This window comes from Gordionus sp. m RMFG-2023, chromosome 2 (assembly GCF_954871325.1).
Source record: "Gordionus sp. m RMFG-2023 chromosome 2, tfGorSpeb1-WG-v2, whole genome shotgun sequence".
In the NCBI taxonomy this organism is placed as follows: domain Eukaryota; kingdom Metazoa; phylum Nematomorpha; class Gordioida; order Chordodea; family Parachordodidae; genus Gordionus; species Gordionus sp. m RMFG-2023.
The window spans coordinates 14,222,895-14,229,395 of NC_088776.1; positions in this window are offsets into that span (position 1 = coordinate 14,222,895).

Genomic DNA, 6,501 nt, shown 5'->3' on the forward strand with positions numbered 1-6,501 from the left:
AAGACTTTGCCACGGTTTAAAAAATATTATAAAATTAATACATTTTACTATTATATACAAAAAAGGGAAATAATTTGACCAAATTTGATTTGACCGGTCAAACATCAGTCAAACGACCGATACGTATTTGACCGGTTAAATATATGTGTTAAAGGTTCAATTTAACTTAGATTTTATATTAAGATTATAGCAAAATGTTATACGCAAGTCTCGAGGATGTCGAAATTCAGTCATCTATTAGCAAAATCTCCAGGTTTGCATAATATTTTTTGGTTAAAATTAGTGTTGTTAAATGACTCGATTTGAGCCGATTTAAAAAGGCTAATTCAATATTTTAGTCAGAATAGATGTCCAAATCTATATGCCATCTATGAGAAAAATTTTCAGGCCTGCGTAATATTTTTCTAAATAAAATCTTTTTAGCCATTTTTAAAAATCGGCTCAAATCGAGTCGTTTAAAACATTAGATAAAATATAGTTAACCGTTTTCAAATCGAGCTGTTAAACAACACTACTGGCCAGATTCGAGGCTTGCAGATCTCTGATATTATATATAACTTCTATATATTTTTTTAAAATTATTATTGTTTATATAAATATTTTTTTTAAAAATTTTTATTTATCATTTTTCATACTTGAACTTGATAATTTTTTATTGAATTATTTGTTCCATATTTATTTTTTTAAAGTTACAATAATAATTATCATTTTTCACCTGAAATTTTTTTAATTACAAAAAAATTATTTGATAATAAGAAAAAATACAATAACTTTCTAACCTTTCTCATGCTATGACATTTAATAGAGCATTTGAATGAACATCTTTTATTCATCAGAGTAGGTTAATTTATTACAAGATTTCCCATTAGAAGAAGAGAAGTTCCCGACCAAAAAATGAAAAGTGTTAATCTAAAAAGAAATGATCTATCAAAGAAGAAAATGTTTTAATAAAAAAGAAAGTCTTAATGAATGGGAAATTTTTTTAAAAAGAAGAAATCCTACTAGGAAAGGTCCAATCAATTTATACTTTAAAAAATCTTTTTTATAGTAAAAATTAATTATTAAATGGCACCACGCTTGCCAGTTTTTGTTCAATTTTGGTTTATTTTAATTATTTTTTATAACCCCTCAATCACCGTTAACGCGATCACGGCGGACAGCAATTTTTCCTATTTTGCCGCTAATTTGTGTTAATTGTAAATGTTTTCGGCAAGATTATGGTTCAATACCCAAATTACCATTGGTTATTTTTGGTTTATTTATTTGTTATAGGATTGGTTAATTCTTAATTTATATATTTTTTTAAAATATTTTGTTAAATAATATTTTTATTGTCGAAAACTATTGGTTGTTAATTTATAACACATATTTTTTATATAACGTTTATAAATTTCTATTTTCGGAAAAAATTAATATTTATTATTTTAAAATAAGAGTTTAAATATTTTGATAAATTATATTGGACCAGGTAAAAAATTTGATGAGCAGAACATATACTACATTTAAAAAAAATAACGGGCCTTATCTGACATTTCAAAAAAGTTGATTTTTAATTTATTAGGCCACTTCCAGACAGAACATTTTTTCAAAGCGGGTTCTGGGTAATGTTACCAGTAATTTTTATTTTATTTCCAAGCAAAAGATAATAATTTGTCGAATTAATTTTTTTATATAATATAATAATTTTTAAAAAAATGCTCGACGAGACTTATTTAAAACCTCATTTAAATCGTTAATAAAAATCAAACCAGTTTATTTTCTATTTACGATTAAATAGCGTCTGAAATGGGGCTCGAGCAGATTTTTTTAAAAAATATTATATTATATTATATAAGAAAATGAATTCTATAAATTTATTATATTTTGTTAGGAAATAAAAAAAATGCTGGTAATAAGCCAAAAACTGCTTTGAAAAAACGTTTTGTCTGCTGGAAGTGGCCTTAAGCATATATATTTTTTGATCAATATTCCTTAAAATTTAATTTAAAAAATTTGATTTTTTAAATTTTAGGAATATATTTTGGATCAATATTTTTTAAAATTAAATAAAAATGAAAAGGACCGGATAAAATTTAATAAAAAAAATTTTTGAGTTGAAAATAGGCCTTGCAGATTTGTAATACCAATATTGTTATTGATAACTTTATGAGTTCTTTAACTATTGTCAGATTTGTACCAATATTGTTGTAGATAAATTAGACATTTACACTTAGATACCTTTTCCATTTATTTTTATAACTTAGCATACTTTTATAAATTATAAATTTTTTTAACAAAGATAATTTATCGATGGTCAACTATACCATTACTTATTTTTTTTTCTGTTTACATGCCATCTGAGCATGTAAATAAATACTTGACTCCTTATTTAAAATAGTAAATTTATAGGATGTATCTATGTAAAATTTGTCATAGAACCCCAATTTTTGGAAACAATTTTGGAAGGCCCTTTACACGACAACAAGGGTTAACAATTATATAATTACTAGCTAATAACCCGTCAAGAATGACGGGGTTGAGATACATTAGGTACGAAAACGATCATGCTTTGATTATGGAGATTATATATAGTAGATGATAGATAAATATAACGCCAAGGAAAATTTGAAATGGATATTAATTCATATAATAAATTAGTAGCGTATTTATTTCTGCTCTAATGTGACAAATAAAAATGAATTAGTATATATGTTAGCAACAATGTGTTTTTCCAGAAATGTTGTATTTTTTCAACTTTAAATCAATTTTTGAGCGCGTCTTTTAAAATCTACAAATCTGATCTTACCGGAAATGTTTTCCAGCATGTTTAGAATACCACCCCTATGAATTTCAGACAATTTTGCCAAGAACTTTTGAACTTAATATTATTTATAATAGTTTTTACATAGAGTTTTTTTTTAAATTATAAATGACTCAAAGGTTAACAATAAGATTGTCTAAAATTCAAACATAGGTAGGGGAGACCGGGGTACATTGAGTACAGGGGAACGTTAGGACACTCTAATTATAATTTGAGCTATTAATTTATAAGACTGGAAATTTGAGCCCAACATAGATAATTACGTCATACATGATTGGATAAAAAAGATTTGAAAAATATTTAGTATTTTAATTTTTACAGAATAAAATGTGTTTTGGCATACCAAAAGTAATAAAAAATATTTGCAAACTTTATCGTTTATATTTATAAGTAAAGCTTTAAAAATCATAATAAATAGACTTTAGGAAAGTTAAACCCTATTTTCCAATCTGGCAAACTTTCAGAATCAATAAACATGAATTAATATGATTTTAGATGATATTTATAAAGTTAGTGGGCTCGGTCAACGTTGGTCATAGTGTAGTTGGGACACGCCATTTTAGATCATTTTATCATTTACTAGTGATGCGGAATTACAATAAAAAGGATAGAAAAATCTTCTGTACAGAAGAGTATGAAAATCTTTAATTTTATATCCAACAGCCTCAGTCAGAAAGTTATCATTACTTACAGGTAAGATTATTTATATTATTATATATTTTATATATTTTTTAGGCATTCCAAAATCTAATATAGCAAGATATTTATCAAAAAAGAGGAAAAATGAAAATAATTCAATACCCACAATGGGATATTCAAATCACAAATGTGTTTTTAACAAAGTGGAGGAAGAAAATATAGCTAATTACATATTAAAATCCTCTAAAAATTTTTATGGACTTACCAAAAAAAAAGGTAAATAAGAGCATCTAATTACTAGATTTTAATTTAATATTTTATATGCAATGATTAAAGTAAAATTATATTCTATTCCTTTAGAATGAAATTTATTTATTCTTATCCTGAGATTTCTCATCATTTAAAATAATATCATCATTCACAATGAGAATCTATAAACAATTTAATAAATTTTATTATTAATTTAATATTGTGAATAATATATAATTTAGTATTGTGAATAAAGAATAATTTGGTATTGTGAATAATGAATTATTTAGTATTGTTAATAATGAATATCATTTAAAATTATTAATTTAGCATTGTGAATAATGAATCTTTTAGTATTGTGAATAATGAATCATTAAGTGTTGTGAATAAAGAATCATTTAGTATTGTTAATAATGAATCATTTAAAATTATTATTTAGCATTGTGAAAAATGAATCATTTGGTATTGTGAATAATCAAACATTTAAAATATTTATTTCATTAAAATTTATTAACTTGTTTCTCATCATTCAAATGAATATCATTAATCACAATATTAAATTAATAATAAATGTTCATTTCATACTTAAAATTTTTTAACTTGTTTATACATTCTCATTATAATAATTTTCTCAATTATGAAATGGATTATCTTATCATAATGATATCATTGTGATAATCCTATTTTTCACCAATTAAATTTTTATGAATCATTTTAATTTATATATTATGTATTTTATTTAGGTTAAACAATTGGCCTATCAAGTAGCAATAAAATATAATAAAAAAATTCCACATTTTTTTTTTACCAAAATAAATTTCCTAAATTTTGCTAAAATTTTTTTATATAGTTATTGATTATGAATTTCAATATTATCAATAAAATCAAATGTGTCATAGTCTCTAGTATTACTGGATTACTGATTTATATTTTTTAAATTTATTTAGACCTCTATTTCATGAGTCTCCCAACTATCACATATGTGTGTCCCAACGTACACAGAGTCTATAATAGTTGGGACAAAAAAAAAATTTTTTTTAATTTAATTTTCTAAAAAAATATAATTTTCATAAAATATATATTAATTATTTCAAATAGCCTATACTTCTGGGATTTAGAAGATGTTTTAATTATTCAGATTAGTCTATTAATATTAAAATTATTAAGGTTTGAACGAAAAATGTCCCAACCATCCCCAGTCTCCCCTACATGATGAAATATATTTATATCAAAATGAGGTTTAAATTCGCTCAAAAAATGATTTAAAGTTTAAAAAATAACACAATACCGCTAACATCATATAAAATGCGATAATAGGTAGGAATAATTATTAAATAAATTAATATAAAACATTAATATTTTTGAAATATATTATTTTTATTTATTTTATATTTTTTTTTGGGGGGGGGGGGGGGTGTCCCTTATTTTAAAAAATAGCTTCTTTTAAAATAATTAATTGCATCTTGAAATTTCCTTTTAATTTAACACCCCCCCCCCCTCCCATAACTACTCCAAAAAATTTGTTATATTCTATTTTTATTTTTTCTAGCAAGCAAAAATATTTATGTGAATATATTCCAAATCAACCCGTTTTTCATTATATATTTGAATTTGAATTTAATCATTTGAAATTTTAAAAAAAATGTAATATTGATCATTTTCGTTTTATTTTTTATCTAAGGCAGTGTGGATGTTGAGAATTATAAAATAAACGCATATTAATTTGTAATTAATTTACCCCTTGAATTTTCAAAAATTTATGCGTTATGTTAAAATAAAAAAATTACAAATTATTAAAAAACAAGGTAAAAAGCGAATAGTGAAAATCCACCAAATTCAGTAGAATTGTATTTTTTAATATTATAAATATTATAATACTCATTATTAAATTTTAAAAAAAATAATAATTGCAAAATAATATACAACCAAACCATGATTTTTTGATATCACTAATTAAATTTAAAAGCGTAAAAAATATTTCCGAACTCCCGACCCACCTGAAAAGAAATTCACCATACAACCCGCCGGTTTCGGGTTTTGAAGATCTCATTATATATATATATATATAAATATATATTGAAGCAAAATAAATTGATCCATTAGAACCATGATAGTTTGCCCTATTCATGCTTATTGTAGTATGAGAAGGAGACTGAAACGCTCAAAACATTTACTTAAAAAAATTTAAGGGACGGGCCATTTTCTTATTACAATTATGCATAAATAGGACAACGATCATGGCTTCTAAATGATTATTTTCTTTTCCCTTAAAGTTCAGTCTATGACTCTTGGTAGCCGCGTATTTAAGCGACCCCGTTTAGAGGATTGAACAAGCCTTGGAATTATTTTTCTAAGCTTTGGATTTCATTTTTTTTTGCTAATTTGGTTTCGATTTCCTTTCTTTTTACTAATTTATTTTAGAACAGATCCCAAAATGAAATCCTGGATACGTCACTGAGTCTATGATTATAGCACCTTTAGAGTTCTGTTTGTTCTCACTCTGTACTCTTATTATAGTTGGGTAATGACTAAATGTCGGCTAATTCGGCTCAACAGGAGCGTGTCGGAGAATATCTGTTAACATTAAGGCAGTTTAATCTATAATAGTTTCCTTCACAAATTTAAGCTACTATATTTTTTTAAAAATCCCAGTGACCAAAGTGATTTTTTTAAACCAACAACTTAGGTTAGTCGATATTTTAATCGGCTAAAAATTGGCTTTAAAATTACACTAATTACCCAAGTATAACTCTTAGACAGTGACATATCTAGGATTTCGCCTTGGGGAGAGAGGTGGGAAAATATAAATCACA